The sequence below is a fragment of the Mustela putorius genome, unplaced genomic scaffold, assembly GCF_011764305.1.
Source record: "Mustela putorius furo isolate JIRA1106 unplaced genomic scaffold, ASM1176430v1.1 tig00000275_pilon_pilon_pilon, whole genome shotgun sequence".
NCBI classification, from domain to species: Eukaryota; Metazoa; Chordata; class Mammalia; order Carnivora; family Mustelidae; genus Mustela; species Mustela putorius.
In genome coordinates this window covers 15,941,098-15,963,076 of record NW_025421341.1, presented here as the reverse complement: position 1 = coordinate 15,963,076, position 21,979 = coordinate 15,941,098, and the positions used below count along the sequence as shown (strand labels likewise).

At 36.9% G+C, this 21,979-nt stretch overlaps 1 long non-coding RNA gene across 1 annotated transcript in view; it reads left to right on the top strand.

The window, feature by feature from the left end:
- LOC101673633 overlaps positions 1–21,165 on the top strand; it is a 42,777-nt gene extending 21,612 nt beyond the window's left edge. The window contains exon 3 of the long non-coding RNA XR_001181977.2: positions 20,999–21,165. This is a non-coding gene — a long non-coding RNA (uncharacterized LOC101673633). The remainder of the gene's footprint in view (positions 1–20,998) is intronic.
- Positions 21,166–21,979: the final 814 nt, after the last annotated feature.

Here is a 21,979-nt window from a genome sequence, read left to right as displayed (position 1 = left end):
TTTATCTAAACAGGCTTTAAAAAGTGATCACTCAGTAAAAGCCTTGTGAATTAGAAATAGCACGAGTAATTCATGGATTCTAGAAGGGTCAGAAAAAAGGAGAAACAAGAATGAATTGTTCTTCTTAATTCATAGATGTGCGTATATGTGCATATTTGTTTTTAATATGTCTGCCCATTCGATGTAAATAGATGACTTTGACTTTCTATAACAGGTAAGGCTGGGTTCTGTGCAAGCTCCCCACTTTTCAGAGACTTTAGAGTTTAGTAGTAACTATAGTATGAGCCAAAACAAAGTCAATACTGAAAAAAAGTACTGGAAATATGAGTATTAGAATTGAGAAGGCTATGAAAGGCAGGATTCACTCATATTTATGGCTGAAAAATCTCTCTGACCCCATCAATTCTTAGAAGAAGTAGATTTGAGTTTAATGGAGATGGGAGTACTCCAAAGCAAGTGCAGTTTCCATTGTAATTAATATAAAGCCTGTTTTAATTCTTATACTTTTGATTAGGTATAGTTTTGATTAAGACTTTCGGTTTTTAAGTAGTTCACAAGAATCCAGCATTTTACACAATAGTTAAGAGCACAGCCTCCAAGATTTAAGTAACCTGGACTTCCAATCCTGGATTCAGCCACTTAATATCTGTGTAGCTTTTGGTCAAATGAGTTGAGTTATGGGAAACTCAGTTTCCTAATCTGTAAATTCTTTATAACAACACCTGTTTCCTGAGATTGTAAAGATTAGGTAAGAAAAATTACATTAATGCTCAAGTATTACTCAAAAATGATAGTTATTAGTAAAATAAAATGAACTTATTTTGAATTAATTCATTCTATTTTATTTTCATATTTAGACATGCTTAAGTATGCCCAGGCACTCAATAAGTCTGTGGTCATGTAATTAAATTTTTGATGGCATACCAATTAATAAAAACAGCTCAATTCCTCCCTGCTTTCCTTCCTTCTCTTTTGTTTCTTTTTGTCTTTCTTTCTTTCTTTCAATTCTTTTTCTCTTTCTCTCTCTTTTTATTGGTTTTGTTAAATGATAAATCTTACTCCACATCCTTTGAGAATTTTTTTTTTTTTCTATTTAGGCCAAAGATAAGAAACCTCTATCAGTTCTTCACCTTGATCTTTAATTCTTAGACATGGCAGCTTCTGAATATACCTCAAATTGATATTGGTGTAGGGGGTACAGAATGGCAGAACACTTTAGATGGGCCATAGGATGATTTTAATTACTTAGCATCTTCAGTTCTGGTAAATACCTGTCTTACCTGACTTATTTTTTTTTATAAGAATTTTGATTTAATTTCCCTAAGGTGGTGTTCCAATGGAGAGAAAAAATACCCTCCAAATATTAATATAAACATGTTTAATTACTGCTTGACAATTGACTAGTAGCAGTGTGCAAGGAAAAGTGCATTGGGGAAAATAATAAATCCAGAAGTGAGTTGGATTTAAAGTACAGAAACTCAGTAAGTCAATAATGGTACAGATTTTTTCCATGCAGTCTCCTAAGGAGTAGAAGATGCAAGTCCAAACGTGGGATCCTAAAATAGCATTGCCAAATTAGGTGGATCATACCAGTACTAGTATCCAAAGCAGTCCATGATGAGTAAGAATCCAGTAATGTTGCTGGGTCACTTGTAGTATACTTATTATGAAAAATTCCCCAGGTTTTCAACCTTCCATATAGGCACATAAATTTCAAGAAGATATGTAATTCATCCAGGAAAAGGTAGCTTCTATTTTCCTACTCGTTAGTCTGGGCCAACTTGTTTTTCTAAGAAGAATGTGTTATATTAAATATATTAAAAAGAAGTGATGGTGTAGCAGTACTGTCTAGCCCTCAAAAGGCCTTGATCTTCTCTTACCTCCCTTGAATTTCTGCCTCTTCCATTAGAACAAACCCTGGGTAACCTGCTGGAGGAGAATTTAGGTATACCCACTCCAGAACCCTGTTTGCAGCAGATTGTAGACATTTGACTAGCTGAGAACTAAACCACTTCCTGGCTGAGCCCATCCTAAACTGCTTAATCCCAGAATTGTGAACTAAATAAATGTGTTGTGTTGTTCAGCTACTATATTTTAGAGTTAGTGACAGTGAGCTGATAACATTTCAATAGCTATGGTTAAGCAAGTTTCTTAGCAACGCAGATAGTCCATCTGATTTAGAGCTACACCTTAGAAAATATTAGGGTACAGAGTGGAATCTTGCTGTAGTAGTAGAAAATTTTTCCTACCTTAAGCCAGAAGACTAAGGGTAAGGACCAGGGTGAGGTTTCAAGCTCAGCAAGGAACTGGAGTAAAATCAGTAACCTACAGTTTAGACCTGGTTACCCAGATTGGAAAAAAAATTATTCCTATTGAAGCTCAGTAGAAAATAGGGTGTCTAGAGTTTCAAACATTTGTCAGGTTGACCAATTCCAGACATTGTGAGGCTGACAGTAGCCTTACTAAGAACTGGGCAGACCTGAGCTTGCAGGGGACAGACTTCAGCCATGAAAACTGAGAGATCTGTCCAAGACAGGAATGAGACAGGGAAATAATGAGACAATAAGGAGAAGCAGAAAGTAGGAAGGAAGTACAGTGGTGCGCAGAGGTGATAGCAAGCTACTGCAGGAGCATGTATCTTCCATCTCCCAAGCGCCCTCATCACCACTTCCCTCCTCATTCCTCCCCACATGGAGCAAATTTTATCTTACTATATTATCAAAAATGTAGAGATAATTTAAAAGGCAGGGTATGATCATCAGGTAAGTTGGTGTATAGCTATTGTGTTATTTATAAAACAGGTGTAAAAGGAGACAAGAATAATACACAACAACCCAGAGTTATATAAACATATGGCAATTTTGCCTTAAAGACTAAAAGCAGAATGAACTCTTTAAAATGTTTCTGAATCGATGAGAGGGCCCAAGGATTTGAACAGATAGCATCAAGTTAATGGATATTGAAGAGAACGCTTAATCTGGGCTCTGATTCATCCTCATCTGGAGTAATTATGTTGAGTTCTGAACAATAGGTTTTTATTTTAATTTAATTTATTTTTAAAGATTTTATTTATTTATCTGTCAGAGAGAAAGAAAGAGCATATACAAGCAGGGAGAGCAGCAGGCAGAGGGAGAAGCAGGCCCCCTGCTGAGTAGGGAGCCCAATGCGGGACTCCATCCGAGGAGCCTGGGACCACGACCTGAGCTGAGGGCAGATGTTAACCAACTGAGCCACCTAGGCATCCCATTTTTATTTTATTTTGATAAAATATTTATTTATTTGACAGAGAGAATACAAACAGGGGGAGCAGCAGGCAACGGGAGGGGGAGAAGCAGACTCCCCACTGAGCGGGGACCTCCCCCACCCCCCATCACCCCACCCTCCCCAACCCCCTGAAGATGTGGTGCTCCATCCCAGGATCCTGAGATCATGACCTGAGTCAAAGGCAGACACTTAACTGACTGAGCCACCCAGGTGCCTCTGGACATAGGTTTTTATTTTTATTTTATCTTTATTTATTTATTTTGGACATTAGGTTTTTAAGAAGATCACCCACACTTAGAACAAATGAGGCAAAGGGTACCTGATACTTAAATGGTCGGGCAGGAAATAATCATAGGGGCTTAGAATTTTCAATATGAAAAATAGAAGGCTGGTACTCCTGGTGGCTCAATCAATTAGGCATCTGCCTTTGGCTCAGGTCATGGTCCTAGGATCGTGGGATAGAGTCCTACACTGGGCTCCTTGCTCAATAGGGAGCTACCTCTGCCTGCCTCTCCCCCTGCTTGTTCTCTCTCTCTCCCTGACAAATAAATAAATAAAATCTAAAAAAAGAAAACTAGAAGACAAAAAAGAAATGGCCATTTTCTCTGATTATATAAAGACCAATAGTGTGGCTAGAGATTTATCCCGAGTTTCTCTGTGACAAATAAACTGGACACAGAAGAATTCAGATTGCAAGGGACACAGGCTACGGAAGGGAGAGAAACTGAAATTTTAAAACAAAATTGAAGTTCCACTGGATCAGATTTGAGATTGGAAACTCATTTGTTGAGACTAAAGTTTCATTACTTAGGTATAGCCAGGAAACACCAACCTACACAATAGATTAAGGAGACAATGAGAGGGAAAAATAATAATGCTTTCTGACTGTTTTATGAAATACTTGTTACGTGTACTAACGTAACAAGAAACGTGTGTTTTCTAAAATCATGCTTAGTTCTCCTGTGCTTATTGTATCTTGAATTCGGTTGATCAAAGTAAATGGCAAAGCAAGAGATGACATCTTCCACATAGCAGGTTCTAAACACTTTCAGTTTTGAGCGGCCAGCAGATGTTGACGGCATAAAGTTCTAAACAAGTTAAATATTCATTCAACTCATATATGTTAAATCAATTGTTTTACCGAGACACCATAATCACCTGAAAAAAATCATTAAACCTCATTTTCTATCATTTTTATATCATCCCATGATATTCTGGGATTTTTCTTCAAATTCTTTGGGCATTATTTAGAATAAATTGAAATATAATAGTTTCTTATCATTAACAAGGTAAGGGCCCCACATGCAGAAGAAACACAGATTCAAGTGAGGTACTAAGGTCATTTGGTTACATTCTAGAAAAAAATTTAAGGATAAATATACCACCACCATGTGTTGATCCTGATTGAAAGAGGTTAGGGACTGCTGAGGTTGAATTTTGAGTGTAAAGAAACAGAAACTGTATAGTTTCTATTTATACCCAGCTGTACTGCTGGTCCAAGCCAAGAAATAAAGCAGCCCATTATCTAGTTTTAAAAAATAATAAAAGACATTTCAAAAGAACTTTCTTTTCCAGTTATTTCTTAAGCATACTTGACGTCCCTTCTCCGGGCAGGAGAGTGACTGGTAGTATTTGAAACTTATCTCTCTTTTTGTCATAGTGTTTTGGTGAGTATTTTTTATAGTCGATGAGCAATTTGATTTATTTTATTTGAGGAGAATCATCTTCACCAGAGGGGGAAAAAAAAAAAAACAGCTTATGTTGGGAAATTAATTTACCTATCTAAAAAGCCATCATATTCTGTGAAAAGTTGGAAGAAATTATTGTGACTCCACTGAGGAATAAAAAGCCCTCAATCTTGAGTGTAATATACCCATTGCTCTCCCAGGATTTACCTATTTTCAATGCTAATCAAGGTTATACAACTTTATGTTTTAGTTGCTTCGGAGATCCAAGGAGTGAAAACAAGCTGTACGTCTTCTTTTTTCTACTTGAACCCACTTCAGGAATCAGTTTCCAGCACAGGAGGAAACTTACTTTCTCTATATTTTCAAAGTCTTAGGTAGCTTTTTGGGGGGTGCAAGACCAACATTTCAGCTCTAAGAGATAAAAGGAAAAAAAAAATACTCAAACTATCACCTTTTCATTCCTTGGAAAGCCAATTTATCACATGCTCTCATTTAATATTTAAAGCTTCCAGGGGTGCCTGGGTGGCTCAGTGGGTTAAAACCTCTGCCTTTGACTCAGGTCATGATCCCAGGGTCCTGGGGAGCCAGCTTCTTCCTCTTTCTCTCTCTGCCTGCCTCTCTGCCTACTGGTGCTCTCTGGCTGTCAATTAAATAAATAAAAATCTTAAAAAAGAATTAAATTTTCCAAATTACTGTCAAGGAATTTGCAAGTTACCCATATTTTTCAGGGAAAGCATCAATTTTCTCCTAAAATTAGGAAAATATATTTCTAAAATTTTATTGGAACCATCCACAATCCTGGGTAATATTTGGAAAAATATCAAATATCCGTTGGGAAGTCAGATGCTAGTTCCTTTAGAAATTTTGTAGTTAGCGGGGCACCTGGGTGGCTCAGTGGGTTAAGCCGCTGCCTTCGGCTCAGGTCATGATCTCGGGGTCCTGGGATCGAGTCCCACATCGGGCTCTCTGCTCAGCAGGGAGCCTGCTTCCCTCTCTCTCTGCCTGCCTCTCCATCTACTTGTGATTTCTCTCTGTCAAATAAATAAATAAAATCTTTGAAAAAAAAAAAAGAAATTTTGTAGTTAGCATTAAAATAAACATAAGAGAACACAGCTACATGTACACACAAATGTGAAAACTGCTTTCAGTTGGATTACACAAAAATAAACAGAAAATTAATTCTTCTTAAAATCAGATGTCCAGAGTCTCACCCGGCTTATGTCTCCCTGCAAAATGTAATTATCTTAAGAACAGATTTTCAAATCTAGATTTTTTTTCTCAGTAGGTCAAGGTTTCCCTTAGTTTTATATTTAACAGAACTCAGATATTTTCTGTAAGATTTTATTCCTCTGATTATTGCTGTGCGTTTTCAAATATACTTCTGAGGGGCGCCTGGGTGGCTCAGCTGGTTAAGTGTCTGCCTTCAGCTCTGGTCATAATCTCCAGGTCCTGGGTTCAAGCCCCAAGTCTGGCTCTCTGCTCAGTGGGGAGTCTGCTTCTCCAGTACCTCCCATGCCCACCCCCACCCCCATCCTCTGCTCCTGGTGCTCTCTCCCTCTTTCTCTCAAATGAATAAGTAAATCTTAAAATAAAATAAAATAAAATATACTTTTGACTTGAAATTTGTGTTTCTTTTTCTCTTCCTCGTTTCCTCCTTCCCTCGCTTCTTCCCTTTTCTTTTTTTTTTCTGTAAACAGGTCTTTCCTGCAAGTGAATTCAGAGGATTCTTCCTAATTCTTATCATGTTCTATGACTCAGAAATTGTTAGACCCCCCAATGTCAATCTGACCTCCCTTTTAAAAGTCTAAATCACATTGAGACTAAAGAATAATTTCTTTTACTGAGTCATTTTTACTTTTATAAAACAGTCAGGGATGCATTTCATTTCTAGAAGGAAAAGCAAAGGATTTAAAAGAGTAAAGCATAAGGTGATCATCTCAAGAGTGATGATCCAAATCATCAAGTGACATTTTTCATTACAGTAAACTAAATTTTTGTTAACTCTGTGTAACCACAAATTACAGTGATTTTCCATGGGTAATCTGTTTGCTGTAATAAATCATAATTTCCTTTAGATTTTGAATTTGGCATCAGGTCTCTTCATATATCCATTATTACAAAGATAGAGTTTACAATCTCATTTAAAAATATAGTGGACACACTGTATATTTGTTATTTTTTCCTTAAAAAAATTTTGGTGCAGAAAGTAGAGATAATCATACTTTCTTGACTAGTTAGTTGATTAGCTCCCTTCTAACCCTATTCCCTCCTTAATCCCATTTCTGTCCTCCTCACCAAAAGCAACTCATTGTTTTAGGTATGTTTAAAATTATAGAATATGTAAGGTACTCTTTAAACATATATGAAGCTCTAGGCTTGTTCCTTTCTTGTTATATTCACTCAGCGCTGTGGTTATAATACACGTGCCTATGGATCTCTGCGTATGCATCGTCCCTTGTTCCTAAAAGTTACAAATATTCCATAGTGTCGCAGATTATACAAGAACACTGATTTTAAAAGATGCCAGTATGAGTTTCTACTGCTCCTGTAATAAGTAGGTATAAATGTAGTGACTTCAAACAACACAAATATATTATCATACAGTTCTACAGTCCAGAAGTCCAAAATAAGTTGGTAAAGCTGTGGTCCTTCTGGAGTTTCTGTTTCTCTGCCTCCTCTAACTTTAAGAGGTAAACAGCATTCCTTGGCTTGTACTGCTCTCCTCTAAATCAGCAGTGTAGCATTTTCAAATCTTTCTCTCCCTCTTGGACCTCTGCTTCTATTGTCACATTGCTTCATTAAGCTCTGACACTCCTGTCTCCCTCTTTTAATGACTTTAGTGATTATATTGGGTCCAACTAGAGAATCTAGGATCGTTTCCCCATCTCAAGACCCCCAATTTGATCACATCTGCAGTCTCTTTTGCCTCTTAAGAATACATATTTACAGAAACTTGAGTTAAAAATGTGGGCATCATTGTAGGGTTAATACTTTGCCTGCCACAATGCCAGAAAAAAATGGAGATGGGCCTCGTTGGGGTCCTTGGTTATCATCGTCTTTACGGTTGTTCCTTAGGGCAGGTTATGGTACTGTGTGGCACAGATACCACAGGGTTGTCTTCTCCACAAACTGCAAACTTAGCCATAAGCCCCCTGGAAGTGTTGTGAAGGCCTCAACATGGGCTTAGCAAGAGTCCTTCCTGCTATCATTCCTCCACAAATAATGCTATGGGCGAGAAGATCACAGTTTCCTGACGTGTCAACTCCCCAAACTTCATCATCCTCCCTTTTCACAAAGCTGATCGGTTTCGTCTGGTCTTGCCACTCCTGGCTTTTCCTAGCCTTCATTTCCCTCCTGCTCGTCTGTTACCCAACTCTCTTGCTGAAATGAGCCAGATTTTTCCTGAACAAAAAAATTGGTATTACATGGAAAAAATCTACTTGGGGCACTATCAAAACAAAACAAAAAAAGATGCATAAAAATTCTGTATTTAGGAATCCAAGGATTGAGTTACCTTCTTAGGATGGGCAAGCATACTCCTACAACAGAGAGAAGGCAGCAATCATACCCATTACCAAATTAAATTTGCCCCCAAGTTAGCTAAAGTACTTACTCTTTAAGTTTAAGAGTTTGGTTCAGTGTCTTGGTTATATTAGCTTTGTGAGATCATGAACAATAAGCAATGAGGATGCTAAAATCATGGCTGGACACACGAAAATCCTGCCAGTTCAGATTTTCATGTGTAATCTTTATTGACAGGCTTAGATGTACAGGTTGATTATCAGCTTTTTCCACACATTGTACTGGTTAGCCCGCTTTTTATTCTTTTTCGTACTCCAGTGGAATGCAACTGATTCTAATGCATTTTCTTTCAAGCAATTTTTTTACTTCAACTCTGATTGGCTTGTGGCTCCTGCTGATTGACAGGCAAGTTCACAGCTGTGGGTTCTCTTTTGAAGCTTTTTTATCTTTTCTCTTTGACTTTCTTTTAATTTGATTGGATTCACTCTTGGAGCACCCTGTGGAAAGAACCCTGATTACTCTCTTTTCTGCTGCTAGTTGGTAGATGGCACAGCACACTCAGAGGTCTTATCCCTTCTTTGTGAGGACCGGCTGCCCGTGGAAGCCCTGGGAGTGCTTATCCTGGCTGGCAGATAACTGCTCCCAGGTTTAAACTTCAAAGGCAAAACCCAGGCAGCCCCAAAGAAAGAAACTTCAGTCAGCTTCAAGGGGTGAGTGAGCAAGTCCTGTGGCTACTTTTGGAAATATGAAAGGAAGGCACACTGAAAAATCAGGCTAGTCTCAAGATCTTGGGGTCACTTTTTCACATTTGGACAGTAATTGCAGGGTCTTGGAAAAAGGCCAGCTCCATAGTTCTGTGGGCAAGGACAGTGAGACTCGGCAGGAGGGCTGTCATTGAGAGAGTGTCCTGGCCTCACAGCTAGACACCTCCGGGAGTGGTACGGTGCAGTGAGAGGGTAATTCCCCACAAAACTGCAGTCCATTACTTGAAGTCCAATCAAGAGTTTTGTGCCACAACAGGAGTGATTTGGGTCTGAAATTGACAAATCACATGCATTCAGTAACTATTAATCAAGGTTTCATGGGAAAAACTCACAAATGTGTCCCTCCCACCACTGCCCTCAAATATTTGTTAATGTCTACAACCTGTTTTTCTAAACCTGAAGTTAGAATGGCTGGAATGTCAAAGAAAAAATACTCTCATTGTTTTTTCCAAAGATAATAAAATGACAATCCATTTTCTATTCTCTCTTCCTTTCCTTTTCACACACATGTGCACTCTTTTAAACTGGACTCATTCATGGAGTACACAGTAGAAAGAATACCAGTTATTCCTTTTTTGTTGCTACTCTCTACATATGAAAGAAAGAGAGAAAATAATTTTTAGAGCCAACCGTAGCTTCTTTAGCTTTTTAATGCTCTCAGTCTCTGCTTACTTGGTAGTAGGCTTCATCTTCAGTCAGTTTGTGACCTCTCTAAACATTATTTCTTCCACCCAAAAGTAAATAAATAAATAAATGAAATCTAACTTCATAGTGGTAAGAACCTTATATAGTTACTGAGAGTAGCTAATGAAACAGTAAACCTTCAATAGATCGAAATGGATCTTACTTATTGTTGTTGTACCCTTCCTAACCGTCCCCTTGAGTCTCTCTGGCACAGTGTGTGTTTGTGTGTGTGGGAGTTGAGGCTGGAAAAGGATAAGGAGATTAATCCTGTTCCCACACTCATAGTTGCTGCCCATGCCTGTGATCACTGTGCCCTGTAGTTCTTTTCTGTCACTTTCCTTTTAATTCTTTGAGATTTGGTCATCTTGTTGGTTGCTTTTTTCTCCATTGTTAACCTCCAAACCATAGATCTTCACGAAGCTGTGGGGTGGCTGTCACCATTGTTGCTGATTCTGCCAAACCTGTCTGTGATGTTTCTCTTGCTTAGCTAGCAAGGAAATGCCTTTTGTGACCAGCTCTTTCAGAGCTCTTTCTACTACCAGAAGCTTTAGACTTCAAACGACATCCCTCTTCTTTCTGAGAATCATTATAGGTGGAGAGAGAGTAGAACAGAAGACCAGGTTGTTGGATGGTCAGACAGAAACAGCCTCACATGAAAGCCAGAGTCATTGCTTTCTTTTATATATGGGCTATGCTTGACCTGTTAGTCCACTCTAGTAGACTCCTAAATGAATAATAAATTTCTTTAAAGGGCTTATTTTATGTCTTACTAGCCATTCTATCCATGGGAAAGGTCATTATACATCTGAATCCCAACTGTGGCTCAAGTTCACAATTTCTCACAGGGCTCCTGACACTAACATCTGTGTTACTATCAAAACATCTTCAGAGATGATGCCAAACCATACTGAACAACCTACCTACTCCTGATGGTTTGCTCAAAGAGATGCCAATACTTGTGTAAGTGCATTGCAGTCCTAATTCAGTGCCTGGTGGACAAGAGACACTCAATAGATCTTGACATTCCCATTGTGAGAATACTTTGCAATATGGTTTTTAATTTCTATTGTAGAAATGGTGGTAGCTATTTGGAAATCATAAAAGAACTGAGAGTACCTATGAGTTTAATTCAGTGTATTTGAGGTCTAATAAAATAATAATTAAATAATTAGATTAAATAAATTAATTATTAAAATTGAATGAATAATTATTAATTAAATAAAACATTAGAAAAGAGAAGTCTGTAATTCCTTTCATGTGTAGCGTTCTAAAGGATCATGTATGAGGAATGACCAAACATCTCTGCATATTTGTGTGTTTGGAAAGTATTTGGAGGAAATGCCATCTACACTAAGATCTAAAAGTAAGGAGGAATTAGTCAATATAAGAGGGAAGCATATGGGGCACCTGGGTGGCTGATTGGGTTAAAGCCTCTGCCTTCGGCTCAGGTCCTGATCCCGGGGTCCTGGGATGGAGCCCTGCATCAGGCTCTCTGCTCAGTGGGGAGTCTGCTTCCTCCTCCTTCTCTGCCTGCCTCTCTGCCTACTTGTGATCTCTGTCTGTCAAATAAATAAATACAATCTTAAAAAAAATCTTTAAAAAAATAGTAAATAAAAAAAGAGGGAAGCATGTCCTAGGCAAAAGACATAATATGTGAAGACAAGAGATTGTGACTCATTCAGGGAGCTGGAAGTCATTCCATAGCGTGGAAAGGAGTAATCAGAAAGAAAATTGGGAACTTGAATAAGGTCAAATACATGCAATCTTGGAATTTATGTTAAAGAATTTGGATATTATTCTCAATAATAATTTAGGAGGGTAGGAGGATAATGTGTCAGATCATTCTGATTGCAGAATGGATGGAAACAGGAATAGAACAGAAGCATGGAGACATTTCAAGCTAGGGCTGATAGTGGCCAGAACCATGACTGTAGGCAGCAGGGTAGAACAATCAGTTCCTAATGGTGTCCACCTAGATGATCCCTGGAACTCGAGACTGTGTTGTATGCCTGGCAGAGGAAATTACAGTTGTGGATGGAATTAAAGTTGCTATCAGCTGACTTTAAAATGAAGAGATTATTTTCGGTTACCTAAGTGAGCTCAATGTCATCACAGGGAACTTTTTAATGTGGAAAGGAGATGGAGGACGAGGTTGGAGTCAGAGAATTAAAAAATGCTGCATTACTGGCTTTAAAGATGGAAAAAAGCAGTGATGAACTGAGGAATATAGGAAGCCTTAAGAAGCTACAAAATGCAAGGGAATAAATTCTACCCTAGAGACTCCAGAGGAATGCACCTGAGCGGACACCTTGATTTTGGTCCAATGAGACCTATTTTGAACTTTTGACCTTCAGAACTGTAAAAGAATAATTACATGTTGTTCTAAGGTGCTAATTTTATGGTAATTTGCTACAGCAACAATAGGAAACTGATTTGGTAGAGATGGAAAGAAGTAGGGAAGTTTGGGAGATATTTAAGTAGTAGGAATGAGAAGGTATAGCATTCAATTTAACATGCAAGAAGAAAGCGTGCTAGAAGGAGTTGTTTTGGTGGGGGGAGAAAGAGTTTTTTATGAGTTACAACTGCAGAAGTTCTTGTACTAATAAGACCTATAACAATAAATTTAACTAGCATATTTGACTCAATATAGTGCATAATATTAAAGACAGAGATGGATAAATTTCATACAAATGACCAATAACTTATTTCTCTGGGTATTTTAATATCAATACCTCTGCATTAGATTGATGCAGGATTCACAGAGTTCACATGTTGATATTCAACCAAATGCCATGCATAAGTAAATAAAATTAAGTGTTGAATTTCAGGACATATCATATACATAATAGTTACCACAAGTATTGCTGTGAGATTTTACATGTTCTCTACAGTCAAGCATTCTGAACATCATTCAGCTACATAAATAAATAAATAAATAAATAAATAAATAAATAAATAAAATTATTTGGGAACTAAAGGAGACTTATTTTTAGTTAAAAATACATGCAAAACATGTGATTTAGGAAACAATGATTAATATTACTTTAGAATCCAGTAAACATGGCTGACAGCTACTCAACACCATTGCATTCATGAGATCAGAGGTCATCTCTTTCTTAAGTTTTTCAAGTTCATCCTCTCTCTCTTCTTCTTCCAGAATTATTCTTTTTCTTCTCTGTGGCTCCATGGCATGTCAACTATATTTTATCACATTTCACCTTCTTCACTAGATTACAACTATTACTACATTTATCTTTCCTTTCTACAATATTTTCAAGTACTCGAAGGCAGGAAATGTTCATCCTCCTATTCATCATGTTTGCTATCCTAGAGCTTCATATAAAGAAACTAGTGAGTGGTGGAAAAGATGAATTCAGTAACAAGACCAGGCCGAGGTTCAATTTCAGCTTCACTAATTACTTGATATAAACTTGGAGAAAATCATGTCATACCTTGGTGCTTAATTTTCTATTGGAAAACTTCATGATTCAAAACAAGGTGTTGTGATTAAAATGAACAAGTATGTTTGGGTAAACTGAGACCTGTTATGTGTGCTTCAAGTATAACATATAGTCACTAATTCGCAAATTAAGGAGCTGATGTGCTACGTTGGCTGCACAACTGAATTGCTGAATAGACTTTTATAGCTGGTAGGAAGAGAAGAAAAAAGAGAAAAAGAAAATTAGAAAGAGACACAGAGAAAAACAAGATGTCAGAGGGAAGAGGAACATTTGGAGGAAAATGGAGATGCCCAAAGGAATTGGGCATCTTATTGTGGCTGGGCTATGTAAATTGTCTCTCTGTCTTCCCATGAATGTAAAGATGATTTTTCTCCTAATGGTTTCTGAAGTTGGATCTATTTTTACAAAACCTCAAAGCTCTGAGTATGGCCTCAATATAGGCATTGGGCAAGAGTAGAGGGCAGTGTGGGAAACCATGTACACAAGTTATTATCTGAATTAATCAATAACCTGACAATTACTGCACTTTTTAAGAATACAGTTTTATATTATGCTCCATTTATCTTTTGATGCTAGTCAAGACGTAAGACTGCTGAGCATTATTTCAGGTAAACTAGAAATATCAGGGGCATTTTTACTGCCTCACAGTTCCTATGGTGTTTTGTCCCAGGAATTTTGTATTTGCTGGTGATAGTGAGGCAATGAGGATTTTGATACCATTTTTGGCCTGTACTCACTCCTGGCCATCGGTTACACTAATTAAGAATCCTATGAGAAGTTTATGAGAGGGGCGCCTGGGTGGCTCAGTGGGTTGGGCCTCTGCCTTTGGTTCAGGTCATGATCTCAGGGTCCTGGGATCGAGCCCCGTGTCAGGCTCTCTGCTCAGCAGGGCGCCTGCTTCCTCCTCTCTCTCTGCCTGCTTCTCTGCCTACTTGTGGTCTCAGTTTGTCAAATAAATAAATAAAATCTTTTTTAAAAAAAGAAGACATTTGTGAGAATTCCAGTTTGTTTTCCTGCTTTCTTAATTTCTATTCTTTCCTCTTTTATTTTCTTCCTCCTATTTTTGGAGGATTTAATTTGCTATTCTCCCACTCCTTGAGAAAATTTTTTCTTAAGATTTTATTTATTCATTTGACAGAGAGAGGCACAGTATGAGAGAGAACATAAGCATGGGGCGTGGGAGAGGGAAAAGCAGGCTTCCTGCTGAGTAGGGAGCCGGATTCAGGGACTCGATCCCAGGACCTCTAGGATCATGACCTAGGCCAAAGGCAGATGCTTAATGACTAAGCCACCCAGACACCCCAAGACAAATATTTTTAATAATGATTTTTTTAAAAGATTTATTTACTTATTTATTTGACAGAGAGAGAGAGAGAGAGAGAGAGATCAAAAGCAGGCAGGTAGGCAGGCAGAGAGAGGAGGAAGCAGGCTCTCCACAGAGCAGAGAGCCCGATGCGGGGCTCGATCCCAGGACGCTGGGATCATGACCTGAGCCGAAGGCAGAGGCTTTAACCCACTGAAGCCACCCAGGCGCCCCTTAATAATGATTTTAACCTTTTTTTTCTTTCCTTTTTTTTTTACTTATTTATTTTTTAATATTTATTTGTTCATTTTTATTTTTTTATTAACATATAATGTATTATTTGTTTCAGGGGTATAGGTCTGTGATTCATCAGTCCTACACAATTCACAGTACTCACTATAGCACCTAACCTCCCCAATGTCCACCACCCAGCTACCCCATCCCTCCCACTCTCCTCCCTTCCAGCTTGTTTGTTTGTTTCTGTTTGTTTCCTGAGATTGAAAGTCTGTTATGGTTTGTCTCCCTCTCTGGTTTCATCTTATTTCACTTCATCTTTGTTTCATTCATTTTCAGTGTCTTTCTCTGATTGACTTATATATGCTAAGTCTTTTTTTTTATACATTAAGGCTATGTATTTCTTTAAAATTTTGGCTTTATTCAATTCCACAATTAAATACATTTTTCCTTTTCCATGGTGAATTCTCATTTGGTTAATGAGTTATTTGGAGGCACATTGGTAAATTTCAAAATTAAAGGGAGTTAGCTTTTTGTTATTCACAGCTAGTTTATCTTTTCTGTGGACAAAGACCAAATTTTATTATTTCAATTCTTTAATCTTTGTCTAGACTTTCTTTCTTTTTTTTTTGAAGCAAGCCTCTCATTATTTAATTATTGAATAATTTACATTTTTAAAAATTTAATTACTTTTTTTTTTGATGTATAATGTATTATTTGCTCCAGGGATACAGGACTGTGAATCATCAGGCTTACACCTTTCACAGCACTCACCATAGCACATACCCTCCTCAATGTCCATACCCAACCACCCTATCCCTATCTCCCACAGCCCCCAGCAACCCTCAGTTTGTTTTGTAAGATTAAGTAAGAGTCTCTGATGGCTTGTCTACCTCCTGATCCCATCTTGTTTCATTTTTTCCTTCCCTATTCCCCAAAGCCCCCTCCCTACCTCTCAAATTCCTATCAAAGAGATCATATGATAATTGTCTTTCTCTGATTGACTTATTTTGCTTAACATAACCCTCTAGTTACGTCCATGTTGTTGCAAATGGCAAGATTTCATTCCTTTTGATGACTACATAGTATATATATAGTATATATATACAACACATCTTATTTATCCATTCATCTGTTGATTGGCATCTAGGTTCTTTCCATAGTTTGGCTATTAGGGACATTGGTACTATAAACATTTGGGTGCATGTGCATCTTTGGATCACTACATTTGTATCTTTGGGGTAAATTCCCAGTAGCATGATTGCTGGGTTGTAGGGTAGCTCTATTTTAAGCTTTTTGGGGAACGTCCATACTGTTTTCCAGAGTGGCTGCACCAGCTTGCATTCCCACCAACAGTGGGAATGAAAGAGGTTTCCTCTTTCTCTGCATCTTCTCCAACATCTGTCATTTCCTGACTTGTTAATTTTGGCCATTTGACTAGTGTGAGGTGGTATCTCATTGTGGTTTTGATTTCTATTTCCCTGATGCTGAGTGATGTTGAGTACTTTTTCATGTGTCTGTTGGCCATCTGTATGTCTTCTTTGCAGAAATGTCTATTCATGTCCTCTGCCCATTTCTTGATTGGATTATTTGTTTTTTGGGTGTTGAGTTTGATAAGTTCTTTATAGAATGTGGATACTAGCCCTTTATCTGATACGTCATTTGCTAATATCTTCTCCCATTCTGACTGTCTTTTGGTTTTGTTGACTGTTTCCTTTGCTGTGCAAAAGCTTTTGATCTTGATGAAGTCCCAATAGTTCATTTTTGCTCTTGCTTCCCTTGCCTTTTGTTGCCTAGACTTTCTAGAAGACCCAGCACATAAAATTTTGGCAAATACTGCATAGATATATTTTTCTTTTTTTGAAAGATTTTATTATTTATTTGACAGAGATCACAAGCAGGCAGAGAGGCAGACAGAGAAAGAGGGGGAAGTAGGCTACCCGCTGAGCAGGGAACCCCATGCGGGGCTCGATCTCAGGACCCTGGGATCATGACCAGAGCCGAGGGCAAAGGCTTTAACCCACTGAGCCACCCAGGCACCCCTCGCATAGACATATCTTGTATTATGCACTTGTTGGAGGGTAATTTTCTATATTTATCAATTAGATTAAATTAATTAATCATATTTTTCTGATATTCTGTATGCTTACTGATTTTTGTCTAATCATGTTTTCCTATGTTACTGAGACATATTTAAAAATTTATTCTAATAGTGGATATTACTTCTTAGTTCTGTTTATTTTTGCTTTATATATTTTAGTCTGTATTCTTAGCTGTACAAAAATTTAGAATTAGTACATTTCTATCAAGTTACCTTTTATAATCATGAGAAGGTCTTCTGTATCTTTAATATGATTCTTGCCTTCAATGATATTTATCTGTAAGTAGAATAGTTTTTCCTGGTATGCCTTTTTTATTATTTTACTTTCAGCCTTTAGGTTTACTTGTCTCATATTCTATCTTATAAAAACATATAGTTGGGTATTGTTTTTATTTTTTATTTTTTTAAAGATTTTATTTATTAATTTGACAGAGATCACAAGTAGGCAGAGTGGCAGGCAGAGAGAGAGGGAAGCAGGCTCCCCGCTGAGCAGAGAGCCTGATGTGGGACTCGATCCCAGGACCCTGAGATCACGACCTTAGCCTAAGGCAGAGGCTTAGCCTCCCAGGCACCCTAGGTATTGTTTTTATTATCAATCTTTTAATTAGGGTCCTTAGTCCATTTAATGTAATATGGACTTGTTTAAGTCTAACTATAAAATCTTATCTGTTTTCAATTTGTCTCATATACTTCTTTTTTGCTCCCTTTTAAATTGATCAAGTGTTTTATTATTATGACTATTTTCCTCTTATGAGATCTTTGTTAAAATTACTCTGTTTTCCTATTAATAATTACCCTAGATTATATTATTTGTGTCCCTAATTTATAATCTCTCTGAAATTAATACTTTTATCACTCAGTTATGTAGAAATTTATAACAGTTTAGTTCCTTTAATCCCTCTTTAGCTTTGTGCTCTTGTCTTATTTTTATTACTACACATTATAAATCCTTTAAGATATTTTTATTACTGTTATTGTTTGAACAGTCATTAATTGTTCATAGTCAATGACCATATTTACCATTTCTGATGTTCTTATTCCTTCTTGAGGCTCTGTGCTTCCATCTGGGATCATATTCCTACGGATTTTACTGTTTATGGAAGGACAGGTCTTTTGATGATAAATTCTCTCTTTCATTTTCTCTGAAAACATCTTTATTTGCTCTTTGTGTGTGGAGGACATGTTGCTGGATATAGTATTATTCCTCTTCCTTTCCTAGGGAAGTCTGTCAGTCCCATTGTGGCTCTCAATGTCATTTATCAGAGTCTTTGTTGTCTTTGATGAAGCAGGACCAGGAAATAAATAGAAAAAAAACCCAAATTTATTATCTCAAAAACATGACAATATCACGTTTGTGAACAAGATATGTGAAGTTCGGGGCTATCATACAAAATAGCCTGAAAATTTCCTTGTGAAGTAAGAGGCAGGTTACCAGCTTGAAAATGAAAAACATTTAAAAAAAAGAATAATTTAAAAATGAGGAATATAGTTGTGAATTAGAAGCATAAAGTTATTAGTTTTGTTTAGAAATGGCATATAGGAGAAATTGGAGAGAGAACAGAACCAAGGACTTGAAAAAGAATTGCTGAGCTCTGCTAAAAACCCATCTGGAGACCAAATCGTTGGCACTAATTCACACAATGGTTTATTTTCTCTAACAGTATTCAGAAGTCTGGGAACAGCAAATAACAAGATGGATGGTTGCACACATGCAAGATAGATGATCTAAAAATTTTCATGATTGTGAAGTGAAGGAATGGGAGTGTTAGGATGCTAGCGTATAAGTTGATGAAGCAAACTACCAAGGTGTCAAGCAGAGAGATACTGTGATGTGGTGACAGGCTGTGAGAAAGCAGAGGGAAAGAGAAGCCATATTTCTTCATGAATAAGAGCAGGCACGAGAAACCGAAAAGGGCAGGAGATTTGATAAGATGATGACATTTTGCATTTTAAGATTTTTTGAAAGAGTTTGAGAGATGAGGTCCACAGTATTGTTGTGATGGTGGAATTGAGAGTGGAATTGGGGTAGGGATGCTGATATCAAAGTTAAGATACGTTGAAGCTATTTGTTGGAAAGATTACCTACATGTAGAAATTGAATAATTGATGATGGTTGATTTTACTGTGGAGGGAAGAAGTCTGAGACCTAGGTTCCAAAGCCCACAGAGAATGAATAATGTTGTCAAGATGGCGAAGGATGACGTCAATAATGAGAGGTACATGATGGCATATATATCATGATCCTTAAAGAAAGAGTGGTTTTTGCTTTATGATAAAAAAAAAAAATATTTGGGAGTTAGGGAATTATCAGTACTAACCCTAGGCCATCATGTTTCCTGAGCTTGAAAGAATAAAAGCATTTCACTCAGTTGGGAACAAGGGGAGAAGTATTTTCAGGGGAGATCCAGGTTCCAAATCAATATTCAGGTAGCAAATTTTTCTGTGAAGAGATTAAGGCCTACATAGCAGTCAGGTAAGAGCATGTGAGTTCCAGCAGCCACTGTTAAAAGAGAGAAATGAACTGTGCTTGAATTTAAGTTAGTGGAAAACTATGAGAGGGAAGAGAGGCATAATTGAAGTAATTATCTTCAAAGTTATTGCTCTGATAAGAATAGTAGACAGCAGTCCTTGCTGAGTATTCAAAAAAAAAATTGATACTGGATTTATGTTTCAAGAAAATTCTCCCTGGAAGGAAGGAAAACTATAGCAACAATTTAATACAGAAATATTCCTAAAGAGGTACTGTCAGGTTTATGAAATGGCTCTCCAACAGAGCTATCTCCAAGATCTCAAGGAATAATATATTTTATATCTTAAGAAGCTCATATTCTGAGTGTGAGACACATTATTTCTAATCAGTCTACTTTTTTGGATTCACTTGAAGCCTATTGGTGAAGGGTGGTAGACAGTCTTTGAGTCTAGTATTATACCAGCAACATGGAAGAGTGAATGTAATGCGACCTCCAAATTAATACACTCTACTTAATGAAGTCATATGATTTAAGTTGACTGGAAATCTTTTAGGGTCATTGCAATGGATTGAGGGGCTTGTAAATATCTACTCAAACTATACTGGAAGGAGAGAAGCCTAGGGAATAATCTTCTCCCTGCAGAAAGTGTTCAGCACCCTTCATGAGTCATGCCCAGTATATATTTCCTTGGTAGAAGGGAAGAATGATATGTTTTGCATCATTTTACTAATTTTTATAATGTGAACTGATATTATGCTAAAATTTAGAGGCAAAACAAAGTTCTTACCCTCCTAATCCTTTTTATTGGCATTTTTATCTAGCCAAATTTTTTCAAAGCAAAAGAAAGACAGCACGGTATAAATGTAATTATTTCCCAGTATGACTTTTTCATCAAACCCAGAATCAAGTCAAATCAATAAAGAACACTATACCTTAAAACAAGAATGTATCTTACCTAATTTTTGAATAATCAGACAATTCCACCAAAATTGAGGCATTCAATATGGTACAAAGGAATATTATTAGAATGTATTAATGAAAATAAAAGTAGATCTCAGATATACATTCTACTGATAGCTATAAAGCCCATATCTGATACTGCATTAAAAGCCAAGAAAGAAAAAATCCTTTGAAACTGTTTTTGGATATTAGTAAATTTTGGCAGATTAAGAATCATTATTTTTCTTTCACATTGCTTACATATGTTCATCAATCTGCATCTTTAATTATTTGCTCTATTTTCTTAGACCAATGAAACCATGTTTAGTATTTTCGACTGGAAAGATAATTTTTAAATAATATAAGGAAAATAAAAATACAATCAGATTAGCAATGACAGTTGAGCATGGGGGCTATGATTAAATATACCATGGGTTGTTTAAATCATGTCTTGTATGGAACATGTATAACTAACTGATTTTTACCTTATGTAAAAGGGAGACACATGTAAACAATATTTGTTATTTAAACAAAACCAAATAACCTTCTTTATTTTTCCCCCCTCAGTTGGCAAAACAAAGAGTTGTATTTATCTCAAAGCCTTTCTTAGAATTCAAAGTAAAGGACAGAAGAGGAGCCACATGTATTATGCCCAAGAAATAATCTGATCACTAAGGGAGAAACAAAACAGGTTGGGAAGAGGAAGAGACTCCAGAATAAAACAGAACATCAGAAAGAGATCATGAGTTGTGACTATTTAATTTATAGTTAAGTGAAATCCTATGGCATTGCAAAGAATTTCCAATAATTATTAGGATATACTAGAGGCATATGAAAATTACTATTTTAGAATTATGACTAGACCTATGAAGATATATTATAAAGAATAAATAACATATTTTCCTCTTTAGAGACTTCGTTTTCATTATATATTTAGAGAAGAGTGTGGGCAACAATATTAAAGGAGTAATATACTATAAAAACAGCAAGTATGTACAGAGTAAAGCAAGTGGCTTTAAATAAGATATATATGAATTGAAGCTTAACATTGCAATGTCTTTAAGAAATCACTTTCTTTCTACTTAATTAAGTATCTAGGTTATTAAATATTTCTCTGCTGATGCATAGTTTTGTCACCTTTTAAAAAAATTAACTCACAACACAGGCCAATGGAATAGGAAGAATGCCTCATGCTACTTATGAACTGAGAAATAAAAACAAGGCATGGTATTGAGGATGTGGACAGGAAAAAGACTGCACAGATACTTAATTTCTAACAATTAATTTCATCTTTCTAAGTCACATTTACGTATAAAATGGGGAGAATAATACTGACCTTACAGGGTGAAATGAGATAACATTGGCAAATCACCTTACTTAATGTCTGACAGTGTGCTAACTTTCAATACTAAGCCTTGCCTTTCTGCGAGCCAATCCCCACCTTCCTTTAGGAAAGTAACATAAAAGAAAGAGGTATCTTCTCCAAAAAACCTGCAGGGCATCAGTTGAAGACCATGAATAGATTCACAAAAGTGAGAAAGAGACAAA